The sequence below is a fragment of the Pelodiscus sinensis genome, chromosome 15, assembly GCF_052426305.1.
Source record: "Pelodiscus sinensis isolate ZL-2025 chromosome 15, ASM5242630v1, whole genome shotgun sequence".
Taxonomy (NCBI): Eukaryota; Metazoa; Chordata; order Testudines; family Trionychidae; genus Pelodiscus; species Pelodiscus sinensis.
In genome coordinates, this window is record NC_143066.1 from 22,485,120 (window position 1) to 22,509,457 (window position 24,338).

Consider the following 24,338-nt stretch of genomic DNA (forward strand, 5'->3'; position numbering starts at 1 on the left):
TATTTACATGTCTACCCACACAAGGCCACTGTGGTATTCAGCACCTTTCACTTACTTCCCATTTTTCTCATCTCCAATGGCTGTGTCAGGGTCTCATTTATTTCTAAACTCTGGGACAGTGACCAGGCCTCAGTGATTTGAACACTTTTGAGCCCTATAAAACAAATAATAAATAATGCGAATAGGCCCTCATCCACCATAGTGCTGAGTACACCCAGCAACCTTGGCAATGGAGGGCATTCAACATCTTGCAGAATTGGGGCTAAAATGGAAGAACTTCCTTCCCACGATAGAGCTGAGGCTCTCAGTTTTGTTCCTCAGTTATGTGATCATCTGCTGTGAAAATGTAAGGTACCCTAATTTATCATCTTAATGGTGAAAATAAATAACTCTGGCATTTTCTGTAAAACAAAGTGGGAAGGTCAGCTCCTTTTGCAGGGAAAAAAAGGATTCCTGTTTTATGGGTTGTTTGAGATTTTATTGCAATGAAATTCTCTAGATTCTTGTGACTTTTACATTAAAAAAAAGTAATTTCCCTTTAATTGTTTAGGCAACTTAAGGGTAATGGCATCATAATTAAGTTTATTTGACTAACTAGATGAAGTATTTGACTCTCACAGGAAGAGTAGATGGACACCTGCAAATTCTGAACAGTGCTCTTCAAGCCAGTAGAGCCCAGCAGAAATACAGCGTTTCCTGAAGTCTCCCCAGAAAATCAAGACCTCCTGAAATCAATGGGATTATTACAAGGGAATCCAGCTAGAACTCACTAGTATTCGTATAAAGGCACCCCTAATGTCAAAGAAAACAGAGGGTCAAACTCAGTCCTGAAGTAAGCAAGCTTCATGCCACTGAAGTCAGTTGATCTGATTCTATTTACATCAGTCAGGGTACGTCTACACTGCATGCTTATTTCAAAATAAGCTATTCCAGAAGAAATACTCTGAAATAGCCCCAAAATTAGTCCAAGGAAGGCTTCCCTAATGTGGACGTGCTACCTCAAATTAGAGACCCAGGAGGCACTGTGGAATAAATACTTTGAATGGCCCTGGGGAGGAGCTATTTTGAAATATCAGCAGTAGAGCGTCCACACTACTGCTATTCCAAAATAGGCATTATTCTTCATGGAATGAGGTTTACAGAAGTCAGAATAAGCTATCTATTATTTTGAATTTATTTAGAAATAACAGAATTGCTGTGTAGAAATAACACTGCTTTGTAGACGCGCCCTCAGGAATTAGCCAGCTACTCCAGAATGGAGACCTTATTTGCACTCAAAACTCTTACTCACTATGCAAGATGAGAGCTTAATTGGAAGAAAGACCCATTCTCTGCTCCCTGACCCACTGTGTCTCCCCCCTCCCTCCCCATCCCAGTTTTCAAATGGTAAAACTAATTCTTCGTTCTTGAGGCTAGGGTGAAAACATTAATTTCATTTTTTGCAGCTTATTAGGTAATCTTGGCTTTGACTTATTTGTGAGTGCTTGTGAGTGCTCCAGACTTCTGAAAGCAGGCTCTAGCAGTCTCAGACTGAGCTTCCAAAATCTGAGATGTCAGTGGCCACTTTTGAAAATATCATTTAAAGTGCTTAGGTCATGTTAAAACAAGCTGGCTACGTCTAGACTGGCCACATAAGACGGAATAGGCATGCAAAGCAGGCAAGTCAGAATAGGGAAATCCGCGGGGGATTTAAATATCCCCCGCGGGATTTAAATAAACATGGCCGTCGCTTTTTTTCCGGCTTGGGGAAAAGCCGGAAAAGAGCGTCTAGACTGGCGCGATCCTCCAGAATAAAGCCCTTTTCCGGAGGATCTCTTATTCCTACTTGCAAGGAATTCCTACTTGCAAGGCGGCCATGTTTATTTAAATCCCGCGGGGGATATTTAAATCCCCCACGGATTTCCCTATTCTGACTTGCCTGCTTTGCATGCCTATTCCGTCTTATGTGGCCAGTCTAGACGTAGCCGCTCTGTTGTTTAATTTGGAAGGTTAGGTCCATGGAGGTTAGGTCAGGGGATAAAATGGTGTCCTTGGCCTCTGTTTGTCAGAGGCTGGAGAGGGATGGCAGGAGACAAATCACTTGATCATTGTCTTCAGTCCATCCTCTCTGGGGCACCTGGTGCTGGCCACTGTTGGCAGACAGGATACTGGGCTAGAAGGACCTTTGGTCTGACCCAGTACGGCCGTTCTTATGATCTTATGTTCTATGTTCTTAATTTATGTTCTTCCATGTATGAGTATGGTGCAATAACTTACCTTTGAGCCCAATGAGTCATTCCTGAACTCATGAGCGTGATGATTTATCAGAGGTAGTCACCTGCAGGTCTTATGATAGGCCCCATAATATTCTACCAGAGCTCAGAAAATCCATAGGTGAGGATCCACCCAGGTGATCCCAAGGAAGGTATATAAACGCCTAAGGGAGCCAGTCTCTCCAGTCTGCTTAATGTTACTGCTATGGATGCAAAATCCTGGTTAATCAGTTAACTGGTTAAACATTGGATTATCCTAACATTTAACAGGTTATCCATCTAAAAGCAGAATCCGGGCTGGAGACTGCTGCATCTCGGCTGGAGCAGACCCCGGCCTGCGGGGTTCCCACCCTTAACCACACACTGGGCTTGCTATGGGCTCCAGCCCACACTGGGCCTGAAGCTGCCACCAGCTCCCAGCCTCCAGCTCCCACCAGAGCAGCCTCTGTCTGCAGTGGGCCCCCACAGCCCACAGGACTGAAGCAGTTACCAGTTAACCAGAAGTGTTAAGCATTACCCATTTAACCTTCCACTCCCTAATCACTAAGGGTATGTCTACACTACAGCGCTAATTCGAACTAACTTAGTTCGAATTAGTTAATTCGAATTAAGCTAATTCGAACTAACGCGTCTAGAACTAAAAACTAGTTCGAATTAGCGTTTTGCTAATTCGAACTAGCATATCCACATTAAGTGGACCCTGAACAGGGCTTAAGGATGGCCGGAAGCAGTGCCGGCAGGGCATCAGAGGAGGACTTAGAGCGTGGAGATGCTGTCTCGGGCTAGCCGAGGGCTGTGCTTAAAGGGTCCCGACCCCCACCCCGGATAGACAGTTCTCAGGGGTGCCCCGCTTGAAAACCAGTCCTGGCTTGGAGTGGCTTGGAGTGCCCTGAGTGCCCACACTGGGCACATCACACCACTCGGCCATCAGCCCGGCTGCACTTGCCGCAGGCTGCCATCTGGGGAGAGGGGACAATTGGGGGGCTGCAGGAGAGCTTCCACCCCCAGAAGCCCACAGAGCCAGCCCAGTCCTCCCCATTGGGGGCTTGTACCCATTCCTCCCTCACCTCCTTCCACTTACCCCTCCCTAGCCCCCCTTCCTGATGTACAAAATAAAGGACAATTGTGTTCAAAAATAGAATCTCTCTTTATTGAACAAAACTGGGGGAGACTGGGAAAAGGAGGTGGGAGAGGGGAAGAGAGAGGCTGGGAGAAGGGAGGGCAACTACAATGATGAGGGGTTTGGAACAGGTCCCATATGAAGAGAGGCTAAAGAGACTGGGATTTTTCAGCTTAGAAAAGAGGAGATGGAGGAGGGATGTGATAGAGGGCTATAAAAGCATGAGTGGGGTGGAGAGGGTGCATACAGAAAAGTATCAGAGGGGTAGCCGTGTTAGTCTGAATCTGCAAAAGCGACGAGGAGTCCTGTGGCACCATAGACTAACTGAAGTGTAGGAGCATAAGCTTTCATGGGCAAAGACCCACTTCGTCAGAACATGCATCTGACGAAGGGGTCTTTGCCCACGAAAGCTTATGCTCCTACACTTCAGTTAGTCTATAAGGTGCCACAGGACTCCTCGTCGCTCATACAGAAAAGTTCTTCATTAGTTCCCATAATAGAAGGACTAGAGGACACCAAAGGAATGGGTAGCAGGCTTCAAACTAATAACAGAAAGTTCTTCTTCACAAAGCAAATAGTCAACGTGTGGAACTCTTTGCTGCAGGAGGCTGTGAAGGCTAGAACTAGAACAGAGTTTAAAGAGAAGTGAGATCAATTCATGGAGGTTGGGTCCATGGAGTGGTATTAGCCAGGGGGTAGGAGTGGTGTCCCTGCCCGAAGTTTGTGGAAGGCTGGAGAGGGATGGCACGAGACAAATGGCTTGGTCACTGTCTTTTGTCCATCCCCTCCAGGGTCCCTAGGGTTGGCCGCTGTCGGCAGAGAGGCTACTGGGCTAGATGGACCTTTGGTCTGACCCAGTACGGCCATTGTAAGCTCAGGGCTCAGGGTCGGGGGTCTCAGTGGACCACCTTGATTTTCATGCAAACCTGCTCCTGGGTGGCCAGGCTGGCAGCTGTCCTGCCCTAGACGGCCGCTTTCCTGTGCCTAGTGCGGAGGTCGTGGACGAGGTTCCCGATGTCTACACTGGACCAGGCGGGTGCCCGCCTCTTGTGGTCCTGGGCAAGCTCCCAGGAGCCGCCAGCCTGGTCCCTGGAAGAGGGGGAGGGCTGGGGGGCATCGGGTGGGTGGCTCGAGCCGTGCCAGGTGCAGGGTCTGCTGGCTGGGTGCTGGCAGGCTTGCACCTGGCACGGGCATCGTAGCCAGCCCATGCCCCTTTAAGGGGTTCGGGGCCGGGAGGGGGGCAATAGAGTTTCCCTGGTGTTGGCCAGAGTGGCCGCCAGGGAAAGCTGGGGAGGGCTAGCCTCCCACTAATTCGAATTAAGGGGCTACACACCCCTTAATTCGAACTAGTAAGTTTGAACTAGGCTTAGTCCTCGTGGAATGAGGTTTACCTAGTTCGAACTAAGCGCTCCGCTAGTTCAAATTAAGTTCGAACTACCGGAGCGCTAGTGTAGGGCCTATCAAAGTTAATTCGAACTAATGTCCGTTAGTTCGAATTAACTTTGTAGTGTAGACATACCCTTAGTTGTTATAACCTGCCTCACCCAAGGTAGAAAGGACCATTTTAATGAGAAGCTCTAAACCCCAAAATAACCAGAAAATGCAGGTGATAAGCCCATCTAGAAAAAAGTCAGGTCCAAATTAGACACTCAAATCAGAAGCCCCCTTTTGAAAATGGCCATACTTTTTTGTCAGATACAATGTAAAATATGGTTATATCAACATTATTGTTATATTTCCTTTGTCAGGGATTTTGGATCATTTTGGATCGTTTTAGATTTTGGATCAATCACCTTCCTCAGGATGCAAGATTGGCTAATACTGTTTATCTTTCAATTCACTTTTTTTTTCCATAAGAAAAGATAGGATTAGCCAGACAGATCTCGAAATGTCACAAGTATAGTCCCTGTTGCAGAGGGCTTTCTTCTCTGATGATCATGATCTCACTGGTGGCATATGGCTCATTATTCTACATGGCTTGTACAGATACTTATATGCCAAATAAAAAAGAACAATGGAGAAAAATAGTTTGCAGATCTGGGCTGCAAAGAAAATGGACTATGTTATATAGACTGCCTATCTGTGAAACCAATTAATACTGTCCCACTTGGGGAATGTTTCAAAATACATGGAATATGAAAACATGAACACCACAAGAAGGCAAGCCAAAGGGAGACGACACACGTCCAAAGTAGTAATACCTGTGATCACATTAGTGCCTCTCATCCACACATCCAAAACAAACAGACGTCTGGGCCCAATCTTGTGCTTCTTTCTTACACAGATTGTCCCATTTGCCATCTCTGAAGTGTTTCCCGTACATGTCTATATTTCATCTATCCATCTAGGACTGTGATTGCTTTATCCATTACTGAAGTGCAGCCACCTCTTGAATGCAAGGCATCAGACTCTAAACATTGCACCGCAACACATCACACTGGGGTAAAGTGAGTACCTTCTCCACTCAAAGCTACAAGGGACTCCCTTCAAGTCCCACAGTAGCCGACTACTTCCCACTGAAGTCAATGGGAGTTACTCAGATAGGGCTCAATTCAGCCCCTACCAAAGTCATGGGCCATACACCACTGAATTCAGTGGTACGGTTTGTGTGTGCAGTGGAGACAAGCAGGATCCAGGGAATTAAAGTCTGGCAGCATTTGATCATGTAGTTGGAAGTCTATGAAAACTGATTTTTCCTTGACCCCTCTTTTTGATTTTAAACATTTTTATTTTAAAAAAGGAAGGAAGGAAAATACAGTTAAAAAGGTCGTAGAGCAGTTTTTAAACTGTGGGCGGGAGGAACGCTGACAGGTGTGGAGGAGCACATGGATCAAACAGAGACATCTCTGAGGAGAGGGTCTATTCAGTGACGGCCCGTCAATACAGGTGAACTAGGTGGTCGCCTAGGACACCAAGATAAATGGCCGTTGAGGGCTTTGGAGGTGGGGGCGCCAATCGCACGCCAATCGCGCATTTCGCCTAGGGCACCAGTTGCCGGCAGCTCATCTAGGGCCGCTCCTGGGTCTATTAATAGAGATCCTCTATGTGGGTATGTCTACACTGCCACCCTAATTCGAACTAGGGTAGCTAATGTAGGCATTCGAAGTTGCAAATGAAGCCCGGGATTTAAATATCCCGGGCTTCATTTGCATCTTGCCGGGCGCCGCCATTTTTAAATCCCCCTTAGTGTGGACTCCGTGCCCGCGGCTACACAGAGTAGGTAGTTCGAATTAGGCTCTCTAATTTGAACTATCGTTACTCCTCGTGGAAAGCCTAATTCGAACTACCTACTCCATGCCACATGTAGCCGCGGGCACGGAGTCCGCAGTAAGGGGGATTTAAAAATGGCGGCGCCTGGCAAGATGCAAATGAAGCCCGAGATATTTAAATCCCGGGCTTCATTTGCAACTTTGAATGCCTACATTAGCCACCCCAGTTCAAACTAGGGTGGCAGCGTAGACATACCCTGTCTTAGTAGAGAGGAGAGGATGGAAGATGATAAGATCAGATGAGAAACAGTCAAATGAAAAGGAGTCTATTCAATCACATCAGGTAATGGCAAACAGCTAAATAGAGACAAGTTTTTAAAGTGCTTATATACGAACGCTAGAAGTTTAAATAATAAGATGGGTGAACTAGAGTGCCTCATATTGAATAAGGATATTGATACAATAGGCACCACAGAAACTTGGTGGAATTAGGATAATCATTGGGACATGGTATTACCAGAGTTCAATATTTTGGGAGGACAGAAGAGGTCATGCTGGTGGGGAAGTGGCAGTATATGTGAAAGAAGTGTAGAATAAAATGAAATAAAAATTTTAAATGAATCAAATTGTGCCATAGAATTTTTTTGGAGAGTAATTCCATGCTCTAATCATATGAATACAGCAGTGGGGATATATTAGCGATCACCTGATCAGGGGAGTGATAGTAACTATGAAATAATCAGGGAGATTAGAAAGGCTATCAAAATAAAAAACTCGATAATAATGCAGGATTTCAACTCTTCCCATATTGACTGGGTACATGCAGAGATAAAGTTTCTTGACACTTTAAATAACTGCTTCTTGGAGCAGCTGGTTCTGGAACCCACAAGAGGAGAGGCAATTCTTGATTTAGTCCTAAGTGGAGCATAGGATCTGGTCCAAGAGGTGACTATATCTGGACTGCTTGGAAATAGTGACCATAATATAAATTTAACATCCCCGTGGTGGGAAAAACACCACAACAATCCAACACTGTGGCATTTAATTGCAGAAAGAGGACCTGCACAAAAGTGAGGAGGATAGTTTAATAGAAATTAAAAGGCACAGTGCTAAAAGTAATATCCCTGCAAGCTTCATGGAAACTTTTAAAAAACATAATCATAAAAGTTAAACTTAAATGTATGTCCCAAATTAAAAAACACAGTAAGGAAACAAACAAAAATGCCACCGGGGCTTAACAACAAAGTAAAAGAACCAGTGAGAGAGAAAATGGAATTGTTTAAAAAGTGGAAACTAAATCCTAGTGAGGAAAATAGAAAGGAGCATAAACTCTGTCAAATAAAGTGTAAAAATATAATTAGGAAGACCAATAAGGAATTTGAAGAAATGATAGGCAAACATTCCAAATAGCAAACATTTTAAAAGTGCATCAGAAGCAAGAAGTCTGCAAAACAACCAATGGGGCCACTGGACAATCAAGATTCCAAAGGCGCACTCCAAGATTATAAGGTAATTGCTGAGAAACTAAATGAATTATTTGCATTGGTATTCATGGATGAGGTTATTAGAGAGATTTCTAAACCTGAGCCATTCTTTTTAGGTGACAAATCTGAGGAATTATCTCAGATTGAGGTGTCATTAGAAGAGCTTTTGGAACAAATTGCTCTACTTAACAGTAACAAGTCATCGGGACCAGATGGCATTCACCCAAGAGTTGTGAAAGAATTCAAATGTGAAATTGCAGAACTACTAACAGTGGTTTGTAACCTATCCTTTAAATCAGCTTCTGTACCAAATGACAGGAAGATATCTAATGTGAGACAAATTTTCAAAAAGGGCTCTAGAGGGGATCCTCATAATTACAGACCAGTAAATCTAATTTCAGTACTGGGCAAATTGGTTGAAACTATAATAAAGAACAGAATTGTCAGACATACATAGATGAACATAATTTGTTGGGGGAAAAGTCAACATGGTTTCTGTAACGAGAAATCGTGCCTTACTAGTCTACTAGAATTCTTTGAGGGGGTAAACAAGCATGTGGACAAGAGGGATCCAGTGGATATACTTTATTTAGATTTCCAGAAAGCCTTTGACAGGGTCCCTCTCTGAAGGCTCATAAGCAAAGTAAGCTGTCATGGGATAAGAGAAAATGCTCCCTCATGGACAGATAACTGTATAAAAGTTAGGAAACAAAGGGTAGGAATAAATGGTCAGTTTTCAGAATGGAGAGAGAGGTAACTAATGGTGCCTGACAGGGGTCTGTACTGGGACCAAACCTATTCAACATATTAATAAATAATCTGCCTGGGGCCAGCCTGAGACTGCGTGGCAGAGGCCGCTGCAGTGGGGACTCCGGGGCCAGCCCCGGACCACATGGCCACAGCAGTGGGGTCTCCAGGGCCAGCTCCAGATCATGTTTGCAGTGGCAGTGGGGGCCTCTGTGGTGGCCAAGGACAGCATGGCCACGGCAGTTGCTACAAGGGACCTAAAGCCAGGTATGCATTCCCCCTCATGCCCAGACCCCCACATCCCAATCCCCCTCATTCACCTCCCCCCCACAAGACTCTGGACTCCCAGCTTGCTCTGACACCCTCCTTTATTCCCTGCACTTTCCCTCCTGGCCACACACTGCACCCTATCTCGCTCCTGATCCCTCCTACCAGCCAAACCCGGCCCCTACATGTATGAGAGCAAGAACGGGGGGAGGGGACTACTGAAAAAGTCAGTGCTGGCAAGATTTGTTTTTTGCTGGAAGGCAATTCTGTAGTGTTTGACTTCAAAAAGGCTCCGTGTGGTGTCCATTGCAAGAGCAGGGCCTAAATGAAGGCATCTTTTTGCAAATGCTCAAACACAATGGTCAAGTCTACACAGGCACTTTACAGCACTATCACATTCTGGTCAGGAGTGCGAAAAAACACCCACCCCCACTGATGTGAACTAAGCTCCCAGCACTTAGTTACTCCCCTCACAGAGATGGTTTACTTAGAGCACTGGGAAAGTACTTTAAACTGTTACATGTGTGTAGACACAGCAGTGAAAGAAAATGAACTAAATGGATTTTTCATCTAGGCTATGTCTACACCGGAGGTATCCCAGAAAAGCTCTGCTGCATCCAAGGAATGTGTCTATTTTTCTGAAATTTTTTTGGAAAAGCAGACACATTTTTCGGCATCCCTATAAACCTTTCTATGAGGAAGAAGGGATGTTCCGAAAGAGGGTTTTCCCCGACATTTGGCCCCTTGTAAACTTTTCGGAAGAAAAGTGGAAAAAGATACGCAAATTGTGGTTCACAATTTGCGTATCTTTTTCCAACTTTTCTTTGTAGCGTATACATAGTGAAGTTACAATGCAATTCCTATTAACACCAGCAGATGGCCAAATATTACCATGTATTCATAACATTTATAGAGAAAGGTCACCACAGTGTGGAAAAAACTCTAAGTATGTATGTTTAAGAAATGTCATGCACATACTTGGCATTCACTTTTATAAACAATATTGCAAAATGCATGAAGAATTAGACAATTTCTGTTCCCGCCAGGAAAATCCTCACCTGTTCACCAAAGTATAGATTAGTCTTTTGACCTGCAAGATACGCTGTTAAAGCTAGTCCTTTTCAACAGATAAATATTTCTTATTTCAAATATTTGTAATAAAACAGTCTACAATGCTTACCTGACTACAGCTACATGCAGTTTAACCAGCATTCTCATTTCTTACCAGAAGGTGGCAGAACAGAACATGAGTTCTTCCAGTGCAGACACAACAGCCAAATGAGATTTGAATTCATAAAATGTTTCATTTAAAAAGGAAATGTGTTGCATTAGTTAAAAGTACCTGGCATTTAATTAATTTATTTATTTTTACACACTCAGTTTCATAGCATTTCCCTTTTAAATAAAAACCTACAATTTCACTATTGTTGTAATATTGCAGAATTAGATGTTTTAATATAGATGCTGGTATAACTTATAAGGCTGATATGTACATAAAGCCAAGAGAGTAATATTTTTAAAATCACCTTAGTAATTGAGCAGTCTAAGGGTATGTCTCCACTGCGCGGCTATTTCGGGATGCCAGAGGTATCTTAACAAGCCACCTATTATTTTGAAATATTTTTCAAAATAACGGGCATGCTATTTTGGCATCCTGGTAACCCTTGTTCCACGAGGGTTAAAGGATGTCTCAAAATAGCATGTTATTTCGAAATCTGGCACTGTGTGGATGCGCCAAATTTTAAAATAAGCTATTTCGAAATAGATTTCAAATAAGATACACAATTTGTGTAGTGCAAATTGCGTATCTTATTTTGAGTTTAGGGTGCTGTGTAGATGCACCCGTGTGACTTAAACATGTTTTCAAAGTGTTACCTAAGGCTCCATCCAGCTCCTAGTGGTTATCAAAGACCCATTCCATATTTCTCCATTAATGCTGGTGTTTTAGGCTGATTCCAGTCTGAGAAATTTCATTCTTCTTACCTCAATTCCCTTTACAGTTTCAAGTGGATACACATTTTTTTATTTTCTATCTCAAGCTCTTGTGTATTGTTGTATATTGTTCATCAGTTTCTCTGTATTACTCCAGAGGTAGTTGAATGTCAGTGGTGGATGGAGCAATTTCTAGATATAAAGTGCTTTTTTCCCCTGAGATGAAAGGCGCTGTACATATGCAAGCCATTCTAATTGCTTTTCAAACTGGTCCTTGAAATGTCTCTTCTTCTACTTCCTTTTCTGCTGCTAATCCTACTGAAAGCAAACTTTTAGGTAATAGAGGTGGGATTTTAGGCTTTGTAGAAAAAAAAAAGAACAGCTCAGAAGTATGACTCATCCCATGAAGCTAGCTAAGGACATGAGCATTGAGACTTAAGAGTCACAGAGAGGATTTATTCTCCATAATAGTTTAGCTCTAGCAGACACTGCTAAGCAAGGCATACTTTGTTGAGCAAACATTCCTCAAAGTGAAGGATGAGGGAAGAACAACTTCCTGTCAAAGAAAGGGCAAAGAGCATTGGAGATTGTAATGTGCTATTGATCCTGAGATTTTAAGGGCTTGAGCATGGCCCCAGTTTTGGCATCTTTGTGCTACTCTCTGTCAAGGGGCTACAAAACTAATTTAACCAACCACTTGAGGCTTTCCTTATTGTGCAGAATGCTGGGTGGAATAAAGATGTTGTATCTGGCTTTTGCCCATCCCACCTCACTTATCTCTGGCATCCAGGGCATTATGGAGACATGTTTGGAATGTTCCTATACTCTCACAGTTTTCCAGGAGACTTAAGGATATGTTGGGGGCTTTTAACAGGATTTGGGGTGTAGAGGTGATGGGATTCTGGATGCTATCCAAGTATGAATGTTATGTAATATTAATCCCAGTCAGACTGGGGGAGCATCCTTTACACTAAATTATAAAGGGTTAATATCTGCCAAAGTCTGAGTCAATTATAATAGAGCCCGTCTTGTCAATAGATTGCTTATAACAATCCATAAGAGCATTTAGTGACCTGCTTCCAACCATCTTTAGCAAAGGCTGCTCATTTTTTGTTCTTGTTCCCCATTTCACACCTGGTTTCCAAAGGAGCTGAAGACACACAGGGTCCACTGGCTGGAATCGGAGTTTTGCTTGTTGGTGTGACTCTGACACAACCTCATTTAGAGGCTGAGAGGTGAGATGAGGGGCCTGGAGAAACCCCTCAGTTGACTGGAAGGAGATCAATGAGCTGGGAGTCTGGGAGCTGAAGGGTTTGTTTTTTCTGCTGCGGGAAATGGAGCTGAACGGGACCACATGATACTCTCTTCATGTGCAAGGGGCTTGAGCCGCCTGCTAGAAATTCTCTCAGGAGTCCAGGTTTGAGGATGGCCTCTTCCTAGGAAAAAACCAAGGGTGGAACATTGATGGAGACATCTCTGTGATCCAGGGACAGAGGAAGCCCTCAGTCAGGCTATAAATCAGGGATCTTATTTCTCCCCCCAAGAGAACCACATGCCCTACACAGCAAATGCTTTTACCTCCATGAAGAAGCGGGGCCTTCCATCCCAGGCTCTTTGAAACCCAGCACCACTTGGTTTGATAGGTTGAGGCTCAGCTGCAGGCTGCACTCCTGTGGGAGGCTGACAGGGCCAAGCCCAGATGATGTCTGGGGAGGAGGCTCTTAGTCATTCTCACATCGACCCTGCAGAAGGGCCAAGGGGAGAAGAAAGAGCAGGAAGTGAAGCTCATGCTAAGTCCCTGGCCCATCCTCACCCGCTCAGAAATGGAGATTCTGAGTTCCAGCTGGGCAGACAGGCTGTATCCTGACACAAAGGCCCTTTTGCAGAACATGAGGCGGGGGGCTCTCAGTGGAAGCTGGGGGAATGGGATGGGGGGTCAGGAAAGAGGGGAGGAGAAAGCATGAGTGGAAAAGCTCCTGTTCCAGATGAAGGAATTTTGGGGGCACAGAGAAGGAGCCTGCTTCACAGAAGGGGGAAGAGAATTTCTGACCGTGGATGATGTCATGGTCTCTCTTTGAGGTCACCACCTCCCTACCATCTTCATCCAATAGACTGAGGACCTGCCAAAGGCTTATGTGATGTCACTGCCACACCCACCCTCCCCTGCAGGACTAGTGTCCTGCCCTTGGCCATCCCCTTTGGATATTTAACCTGCTCCTGCAGATCACTTCACTCACTGACAGTTGATTCTGGGGATCCATCAGGCTGACCAACAAAACACCAGAGACTGCTCCCCATGTTACACTCAGTTTTCATCAATTAGGAGACTTTGGGGCCAGAAGGAACTATAAGAGCATCTAACCTGACCCTCTGCATATCACGAGCCTCTTGTATGGCACAGGAACTAGTTTTTTACCAAACACTCCAGAAAAGCATCTAGTTTTCATTAGAAGACACGAAGAGATGGAGAGTCCACCGCTTCCCTTGGGAGTTTGTTCCCATGATGAATCACTCTGGCTGTTGAATATCTGTGCTTTATTTCTAGTAGGAATTGGTCTCTTTGCAGAGGGATGCAGATAAGGCAGGTCGACATTGCAAATGAGGCAGGGATTTAATTTGCATAAACATGGCTGCCACGTTTTGCCAACTCAGCACTTTGTCGGCAAAAAGAGGCAGTCTAGAGGGGGATCTGTCGAGAAAGAAAGCCTTTTTCGACAGATCCTGAAAACCTCCTTGCAGGAGGCATAAGGGATCTGTCAAAAAAGGCTTTCTTTCTCGACAGATCCCCCTCTAGACTGCCTCTTTTTGCCAACAAACAGCTGAGTCGGCAAAACGCAGTGGCCATTTTTATGCAAATTAGTCACAGGGTATTTAAATCCCTGCCTCATTTGCAATGTCGACCTGCCTTATCTGCATCCCTCTGCCAACAGACGGATGCAGTCTAGACATACCCTTTGTGTCCTCCAGCCCTCCCAGGAAAAAAAATAGCTCATGCTTAGCCCCCACTGGCAACTAAGCTCTTCCCTCTCCCCTCCAGTGTCTCCTGCCTGCTGGCAGCCCCCTCACCGATTAATTCCTCTCCCACCCTCCTAAAGCATCCTGCTGCTTCAATCAGCTGTTTTGTGGCATGCAGGAGACTGTGAGGAAGGATGAAGGAGGGGGCCAGAAGAGGTGGGGATGAGGAGGGTTGGGGACTTGGGAAAAGGGTGGGGCCTAGGGCAGAGAAGAAAATTGAGCATGACTAGTCCTGGAGGAAGTTGGCACCTATGTTGTTGGGGTTGGGGCCAAATTGGCTGGGTACCTGAGCACAACAAGCCCCCTAGGCCTATCAAGCAGTGTTTCTCAAAGTGGTCCACGGACCCACTCTGAGAAAGCTGCTACCGAGCCACTCTAGTTTGTTTACTTAACGACTCTGCAGTAAACATTAAGTAAACAAACTGGAGCAGCCCATTAACAGCTTTCCCATAGAGGCTCCGTGGACCACTTTGAGAAACACTGCTGTATGGTAATCCACCGTTGTGTAATGCACTGTAATGAATCACAGGATGGGCTGTACTAGACAGACCCGGTTGCATATCAGGAAAACTCCAGTAGTTTAACTGGCTACCTACAGATGCAAATATCTGATCTGCATTCACACCTGTGTTAACTGCCTTTACAACTGAGCATCAGCCTAGGTATCTTTTGGCTATATGGACCTAGAAATTTTCTTCAGGTGTAGTATTTTTGTGTGTGGCAACTCATTTAAATGCTTTCCAGATTTAAAAGAAGTTTGTCAAAATTCGGAGATTTAAGAGAACTGTCAGTCAATCTAATTCATTTTAAAAAAGTATTTGAGACTCAAGAATTTGATTTGAGCAATTTGAGTGGATATAATTTAAGTAGCAAACTTTTCAATCTGAGAAAAATCACTTGTTTGGAGGAGGGTCTTCTGGGAGCCCTCTTATGACTAAGAGTATTGCTGACTTTATGGCAAATATAATTCCACATGGAGACACTAATAACCTTTACAGACGGTTTTTGAAATGTCTGGTTCTATAATATGTCAGAGAAAACAGATAATCTAAAAGAGTAAACAAAGTTTATTGCCAATCATTTATGTGGGCATTGCCACATGGATATTTTGATCCCCTGTACTTATTGAGGTCAGTTCCCAAATAACTAAAATCTGAGAGAAAAGGCACTTCAATTAAATGAAAATGGACCAAATTCTCCTCTTGGCTATAGCAGTGCTATCCCACTCAGTTTAGGCAGAAGACTCAGGCTGACTGGACTTGCACTGGCATAGATATAGGGCTGGATTACCCAATAGGCAGACTAAGCACGTGCTTAGGACACCAGCAAAAGAGGGGCACCAAAAAAAAAAAAAAAAAAAAAAAAAGATTTTTCTGAAAAAAATTGATATTTCAAAAAAGCATCAAATTAGTCACCATGGGAAAAATCAGAACTGCACAAAACGCTCTCTCGGCTGAAAAGAATAAAAAGCCCTCAGAGAACAACTATGTGTCAGGACAGACTTTATTCACTTTCCCTAGTGTGTATGGAAGCGGACATGCTTTGTCGAGTCAGCTTCGATGAACTTATCCAGAATTTTGCAATCAGAAACTCTAGAAAGAAGCTATTTTAATTTCAGCATACATGTAAGTTGTGTCATTTCAAAAAATAAAATTTTATTTTACGGTATAGTATTGTTTTTATTTTGAATTACATGGGGGGGGGGGGGGAAGAGCACCATAATCTTTTCAGTACTTAAGGCCTCTAAAGGTCTTAATCTGGCCCTGCATAGATAAGTGGTGTATTTGGTCCATCCAGCTTTCCAGGATCCGGAAAGCAATACAGAATTAGCAGGGACCTTCCCTCCTCATGTCACCAGAATAAGGATCCTTTGGGGACCAGAAAAGGATCTCTTTTTACATTTGTAGCTCTTTGTGCATAGCAGAAAACATTGTTGTAATGATTAGCAAATTTCACACACACACACACACACACCCCCCCACCCCCCGCCAGACACTTTGCTTTTCATTTTTGTAAGTTTTCCATTCATGTCAATTTTGGATTTCATTTGAAAAGTCTGGAATACAATCACACCAACTCTCCAGGCATGATTTGTAATGGTGCAAATGATTTTTGCTATTCTCGGCTTGATCCTGCAGACTGTCTTCAGCTTCCCATGGAACTCAGGGTATGTCTACGCTACCACCCTAGTTCAAACTAGGGTGGTTAATGTAGTCATATGAACTTGCAAAGGAAGCCCGGGATTTGAATTTGGATTAGGCTTCCTGTTCCGAACTATCTAGTTCGTGCCGCGTGTAGCCGCGGGCACGGAGTCCGCACTAGCGGACATTTAAAAATGGCAGCGCCCGGCAACATGCAAATGAAGCCCGGGAAATTCAAATCCCGGGCTTCTTTTGCAAGTTCATATGACTACATTAACCACCCTAGTTCGAACTAGGGTGGTAGTGTAGACATACCCTCAGAGAGTGTTGAGTTCTACTGAACTCCAAGAGACATCTGAGGTTACAAAGAAGTAAGTGGTGCTGACCTGCCATGTAACAAGGGTGTTACCCTTAATCCTATGTGTCCCACCTTTATTATACTCCATGCCTAGCAGGATTAGGTCCTTAGGCTATACATTTTACATCTATAACATGTAATTAATGAATTGGGGGAAGTCTCAATTCTATTTATTTATATATTTATTACTATAGCATTAGTAGCACAGCTCTGTGCTGCAGGGTTGGCTGGGTCAGGATACAAACCTTATCAATCGTACACAATAAAGGAGGAGGAGAAGGTTGAAGGGGGTTGCCACTGTTGTACATGTTAAAAAATTGGCCCCTGCTGGAGACAGGACTCTGGAGTCAGTAGACCAGTTGCCTAGATCCTGTATGGCAACTCCACCCTTCCTAGTTCTGGTTTGCACTGACCAGTTATTTTCATTTCCTGCATCCTGGATTGCAGCTGCGCAGCCTGAAAACAAACATACCCAAGACATGGCACATCTGAAAGCTATTTGAATTTTGATCAGTCACTGATTGGAAAATGCAAGGTAATCTCTGCGGGGGAACATTAATAAGTGCCTGCTCCCAAACTAATCACACAAGTGAAGGGGCAGCTGCTAAGCAACTAAAATCTGGAGGACAATCCCTTTGGAAATAATACTAGAACTAAACAAAGGATGAGTAAGATGGAATCCATCCCCAAAATGTGTGATGTGGTGATTCTTACTGAATTTCTGCCACCTTGTAAAAATGTATGGTAACCCAGCTGCCTAGTAATAGATAGTGATGGCTCATCTGGGTCACCCATGAAGAGCAGGTCAGCAAACATTCAATAATTGTGAATTTCAGGCTGGGGTGGCCACCATTTGCTGATGTGCCTAGGACAGATAGGTGAAGGCTATAGCTGACTCACACCCTGGACTGGCAAGAGGAAAATGTGTCTCACACACACACACACACACACACACACACAAGCCAGGGGATTATCCTGTCACCAGGAGGGAGGAGAGTGGAAAGAGTAGTACCTCTCCATTAGATCCCCTCTTTTCCATTCCAGGAGCAAGTCACCTGCTTTTCCAGGGGATGAAAGGAGAGGTAGGGAAACTGAGTCTTATTTTCTTTTGTAATAGGGATGGCTCAGCCCTGAAGGTCTGGGACCCACGTCTCTTTTCCCACCATGGTTTAACAACCATGGAAAAGAAGCAGTGAGGGATAAAAAGTCAAACTCTAGTGCGGTAAATAGAAAGGAGCATAAACACTGCCAAATTAAGTGTAAAAATGTAATAAGAAAAGCCAAAAAGGAGTTTGACGAACAGCTAGCCAAAAACTCAAAAGATAATTACAAAATGTTTTTTAAGTACATCAGAAGCAGGAAGACTGCTAACAAACACCAGTAGGGCCCCTGGACAATCATGATTCCAAAGGAACACTCCAAGATTATAAGGTAATTGCTGAGAAAATAAATGAATTATTTGCTTCAGTCTTCACAGCTGAGGATGTTAGGGAGATTCCCAAACCTGACCTGTCCTTTGTAGGTGACAAATCTGAGGACTTGTCACAGATTGAAGTGTCATTAGAGGAGGTTTTGGAATTAATTGATAAACTTAACAGTAACAAGTCACCGGGACCAGATGGCATTCACCCAAGAGTTCTGAAAGAACTCAAATGTGAAATTGCGGAACTATTAACTATGGTTTGTAGCCTATCCTTTAAATAAGCTTCTGTACCTAATGACTGGAAGATAGCTAATGTAATGCCAATATTTAAAAAGGCCTCTAGAGGCGATCCCGGCAATTACAGGACAGTAAGTTTAACATCAGTACTGGGCAAATTAGTAGAAACAATAGTAAAGAATATAGTTGTCAGACACATAGAAGAACATAATTTGTTGGGCAAAAGTCAACATGGTTTTTATAAAGGGAAATCATGTCTTATGTACTAGAGTTCTTTGAAAGGTCAACAAACATGTGAATGAGGGAGGATCCAGTAGATCTAGTGTACTTAGATTTCCAGAAAGCCTTTGACAAGGTCCCTCACCAAAGGCTCTTACATAAATTAAGTTGTCATGGAATAAGAGGGAAGATCCTTTCATGGACTGAGAACTGGTTAAAAGAGGTAAATAGTGAGGTGTCAAAGTTTGCAGACGATACTAAACTACTCAAGCTAGTTAAGAACAAAGCAGACTGTGAAGAACTTAAAAAAGATCTCAAACTAAGTGACTGGGCAACAAAATGGCAAATGAAATTCAATGTGGATAAATGTAAAGTAATGCACATTGGAAAAAATAACTCCAACTAATTAATTATATATATATATATATGATGGGGCTAATTTAGCTACAACTAATCAGGAAAGAGATCTTGGAGTCATTGTGGATAGTCATCCACACAGCAGCAGTCAGAAAAGCAAACAGGATGTTAGGAATTATTAAAAAAGGGATAGAAAATAAGACGGAGAATATCTTATTGCCCTTGTATAAATCCATGGTACTCCCACATCTTGAATATTGCATACAGATGTGGTCCCTTTATCTCAAAAAAGATATACTAGCATTAGAAAAGGTTCAGAGAAGGGCAAGTAAAATGATTAGGGGTTTGGAACAGGTCCCATTTGAGGAGAGATTAAAGAGACTAGGACTTTTCAGCTTGGAAAGAGGAGACTAAGTGGGGATATGATAGAGGTCTATAAAATCATGAGTGGTGTGGAGAAAGTGAATAAGGAAAAGTTATTTACTTGTTCCCATAATATAATAACTAGGGGCTACCAAATGAAACTACCGTAAATTAGCATATATAACCCATGCACATGCATTGCCTGCACCGATGCATAACCTGCGGTTTTTCTGATTGTGTTAAAAAAGTCTTAGATAACCCACGCAGGTGTATAGCCCGCAGGAGATGAATAGCACCTGTAATGAAGTGTTAATGAACCGCAGCTGATGACTGAGCAGTAAGTATGCTACAACCCTTATTGCTGGTATATAACCCCTTTGAACCATACTGTTTTACCATTCATTTATTCCTTTAGTAGTTTTAACTTTTACTGAATTTATAAAAAGTATTTTAAACATGCCTCAGTGCAAATTCTACACAGCCAATTTTAAGTTGTGTGTTGTGACATATGCCAAGGACAATGGCAACAAAGAGGCAGGGAGAAAATACTCTGTTAATGAAAAGTCTGTTAGGGAGTAGAGAAAGGAAGAAGCAGAGCTTGAGAAATTACACCCTAGAAAAAGAGCGCAACGTGGAAAGAAAGCCAAATGGCCAAATCAGAGAGAGGACAAACAGGCGGTGTCAAGAGTAGCCATACAACTCAAGGCTCGACTTATGGCTATGGAACAGAAAATCTATAATTTTAAGGGGGGGCTCGGGAAATTGGGTGTACAAATTTATGTGGAGAAACAATCCGTCAGTTCGCACACGGACATCTGCTAGCCAACGACTTCCCGATGAATGGGAGAACAAAATGGATGATTTTAAGACTTTTGTACATAAAGAAATTCACTAGCTGGGCTTGAAACCAAGCAACGTTATTACCATGGACGAAGTGCCCATGTCATTTGATATACCCACTACTCGGTCTTTTGCAGAAACTGGATCGAAAACAGTCTGTTTAGCAACCACCGGTCATGAATGCACCTGTTTTACTGTAGTGTTGGCATGCATGGCAAATGGTGATAAATTAAAACCAATGGTGATTTTTAAGAGGGTACTGATGCCTAGAGAAAAAACTGCTGGATGGCGTTTGTGTGGTTTGTAACAAAAAGGGATGGATGAACACAGAAGTTATGAAGATGTGGACAGTCTGTAAATGTGGTTCTGTAAATGTGAAATTCTTCCTGACGTTGACTCTTCTAGGTCTGAATCCGACTACAACAGCACATCTGATTTGGCACCACAGACCTCAACTGTCACCGAAGCTCACCTACCTAGTCTTGACTATGGATTTTATGGATGTTTTTCAAGACAGTGATTATGACAAAAGTTTTTGATGGTTTTGAAAACTCAGACGCTGAGGAGGATGCTGCTGGCGCTGATTCTAGTAATCAGATGAATGAACTTACATATTTTATGACAATGTGAGGATGGCTTTTTTTTTTTTAACGGTTTTACTGTATATTTATTCTTTTACTAGTTGCACAGTAAAATTCTAACTTTTAATGCATTTTAACATCACTGCCTCTATTATTTAATTAAAATATGCTGCTTTTATCAAGTAAGAGTCAGGCTTGTCTTCCTGTACTTTCAGTAAAAAAAAATCTGTATAACACGCGGACGAGTATAGCCCGCGGAGGGGGGTATGTGTGTAAAACTTTGCATAACCCGCGGGTTATATATGCTAAAACACAGTAATGGGCAGCAGGTTTAAAACAAATAAAAGGAAGTCTTCACACCGCACATAGTCAATCTATGGAACTCCTTGCCGGCGGAGGTTGTGAAGACTAGGACTATAACAGGGTTTAAAAGAGAACTAGATAAATTCATGGAGGTTAGGTCCATCAATGACTATTAGCCAGTATGGGTAAGGAATGGTGTCCCTAGCCTCTGTTTGTCAGAGGGTGGAGATGAATGACAGGAGAGATCGCTTGATCATTACCTGTTCGATTCACTCCCTCTGGGACACCTGGCATTGGCTGAATGTCAGGATGGGCTGAATGGACCTTTGGTCTGACCCGGTATGGCCATTCTTAGGTTCTTATGATAGCCCTAGAGCGGCAGTGAACAGATGAAACTCAGGACATTGCAGAGAAACTGCAGAGAATGTAAAGGCTCTTTCCAGGAAGATCCTGAGACCACTGAAGCTGTGACAGAGAGGAGCCTAAGGAGCAGGAGATTACTGTGGGGACACGCTAATGGAATTTGGGCCTAGAATTTTGGGGGCCTAGAGTCCAGTGCCAGAAGGCTAAGCTCCTGCTAGGCAGGGTGATCATATTTTCCTATGTGGAATATGGGACACCAAGGGGTGGCGGGCGGTTCGCTGGCACTTGGAGATTTAGCCCAGTGGGGGCAAAAGGAAGCCACTGCCACTCAGGGCTTCAGCCCTGCATGGGGAGAAGGGAGAGGAGAGCTGCCAGCTTACAGGGCTCCAGCCCCACAGTGTGTGTGTGTGTGTGTGTGTGTGTTGGTGGGGGGGGGGGGGGTGTTGCCAGTGCTCAGGGCTTCAGCCCCGTGGAGGAGGAGGCAGAGGGGAGCCACCAATGCTCAGGGCTTCAGCCCCACAGTGTGTGTGTGGGGGGGGGGGGGGGGGAAGTCACCGGCATTCAAGGCTTGAGCATGGCAGGAGAGGGAGAGGGCTGCTAGTCCTGCAGTGGTGCGGGAGGAGGGTCACTGGCACTCGGGGCTTCAGGCCCACATCGTTGGCAGGGGGTGAGCCGCTGGTGCACAGGGCTTCAGTCCTGAAGGGGGTGGGGGAGGAACTACAAGCACTCGGGACTCCAGCAGCTGAAGTTTCAAGTGCCAGTGGCTCCCTGCCCACCCTGCCCCACTGCAGGGATGAAATTCACTCCTGCAGTATGAGGAGTGGGGAGGGGAGATGTGCCTGTTTTTTAAAAAAAAGTCAGGACATAGGGAGGAGGCCTTAAATAAGCGACTGTCCTGGTAAAAACAGGACCGATGATCACCCTTAGGCAAAGCTGGGAGTATGGGCTCTGAAACTAGACAGAAGAAGAGCTCTGGTGATGGGAAAGGAACACCAGAGCTTATGGAGATGGACTGTGTTAGTTCCCTTGAGCGTTGTTAAGCACTATTTCTGATATTAAACCGGACCAAGGCAGAGCATCTTTTTATCCACATGAAAAGCTGTGTGCTGTTCTTCAGGGGCCTGCAAAAGAGGGCAAAAAGGGCTGGGGGCTTTCAAAGTGACCCCTGGCCACAAGGAGATGCTCAGAAAATGGCCACCCCACTACACGTCTCCTGACTCTCACAACAGCAGCATGAAGGCCAATGAGTAAAAAGACTGGCGTGAACCTGGGGGCTCAGGAGGCAAGTTCACCTCTCAGAGCTGGATTCATTGCAGAGAGTGACAGCGTGTGATGCAGCTAAACCATGGCGCTCCAGATGTCAAGTTTTAATTATTTTATTTCATGTTTTAAAAACATTTCCTAGTTCCTCGGGAGCATTCCTGCCTGTCTCTCACTCTGTCCAGCTGGATTTCTCTGGGGGGTGAGTAGTCTTCCCCCACATACCCAAGAAGAACATAGAAGCAAAGGACCCTACAGCTCTTACCTTACAGCAGACACCGTTGCATTGTATTTTCTCTCTGCCTGCAGAGAGAAAATGCAATCTTCTTTACACAAAGGCAGAGGAAAAGAGAGGAACAGTGGTAAATCTACACACAAATCTAAAATCAAAAGGAACCTTCAGCTTAAAAAAAACATAGGTGTCACAGTCTGAAAACTGTTCACTTACACCAAGCCTCTAAAGCTACAGTAAATGGAAAGGACTTCAGGAAAAAAAATTCCTTTTTTTTTTTTTTTTTTTTTTTCCAGTATTTGCCAGTACTTTTATCTGGTGAGTTTTGCTGTTTCTCCTGCTACATTGCCACTTCCCTCATTGTTCATGTGGGTCTTTCACAAAGCAAGAAAAAAAAAAAAAAAAAAACTTAAAATATAGGACTAAGAAATACACTGGCCGCTTGAATTTGTGCAAGAGCACTGACTTTGTAATGTACAAAATCAGTGATTCTTGCACAAATACTTTCACGCTCCCGCTCAGAAAAAAGCCCTCTTGCACAAGAATACTTGCACAAGAGGGCCAGTGTAGAAAGGGAAGAACTGTTTTGCGCCAAAAAGCCCCGATGGCTAAAATGGCAATCAAGGCTTTCTTGCGCAAAATCACATCTAGACTGGCCACGGATGCTTTTGCGCAAAAGCATCCATGCCAATCTAGACACGCTTTTGCGGAAATACTTTTAAACGGAAAAACGTTTCCGTTAAAAGTATTTCCGCAAAATCATGCCAGTGTAGACGCAGCCTAAGGGTATGTCTACACTGTAAGGCTATTTTGGGATACTGGTGGTATCCCAAAATAGCTACCTGTCAGGGGGTTCATGCCCCCAGTGTGCCTCAGTGCCCCCTGACTGTCCTCATATAGCCCCTCGCAGGGCAAGTTACAGTCTGTTTGGGTTGCTCATCATAGGCACCAAAGCAGTATATAACTGGCCCTTTAAGCAAGGCAGAGTCCACAAAGCAGTTTATAACTGTTGTAGCAGGGCACACCCCAGGTAGGGGGACCCGGGCCCACCCTACTCCACCGGGTCCCAGCCCAGGGCCCTATGAGCAACCAGGTAACGGGTCACTCCCTCGGCAGGGTCATCCAGCCGAACGCACCGAGGTTCTCGGGCCAGGAGGGGCGGCTCCCGCTCCTGCCCTGGGCCACTTCCTACCTGGATCCCCGGTCTTCCTTCCCCTGGACTTGTCCAGCTGGCTGCAATCTCCAGGCCGGCGTCCCCTCGGCCGGCAGTCTCCGGGTGGCACCAACTCGCCTCCGCCTTCCTCCCGGCCCCTCCTGGAATCCCTGGCAACCGCTGGGTAAGAGCTCCCTGCTCCAGTCCTTCTCCTTCAGCTATCTCCCTCCAAGGAGATCCTGCTCACTCTGTAGTCAGCCCTCCACTGGCTTCCCCTAAGCAACCTGTGCTTCTCTATATACACCTGCCAGCTGGGCTCACACTCCCCTAATGGGTTCAGCTGGCTTCCCCAAGCCAATTGTACTGCCCTAGATAGTTGCTTGCCAGCTGGGCTCTGCCTAGCCCCAAATGGCTCCAGCTGGCCTCTTTCTTTCTAGCCCTGGCTCCAGGCCTGAGTCCTGGTCTTAAAGGGCCAGTGCAGG

General features: G+C 44.5%; 1 long non-coding RNA gene across 1 annotated transcript; it reads right to left on the minus strand.

Moving 5' to 3' along the window:
- Positions 1-10,098: 10,098 nt before the first annotated feature.
- Positions 10,099-24,130, minus strand: LOC142818546 (uncharacterized). Its single transcript, XR_012896054.2, has 5 exons — positions 23,896-24,130; positions 22,737-22,774; positions 12,590-12,753; positions 12,146-12,447; positions 10,099-11,567 (listed from the first exon to the last, which is right to left on the minus strand). It is a non-coding gene; the product is annotated as an uncharacterized LOC142818546 (long non-coding RNA).
- Positions 24,131-24,338: the final 208 nt, after the last annotated feature.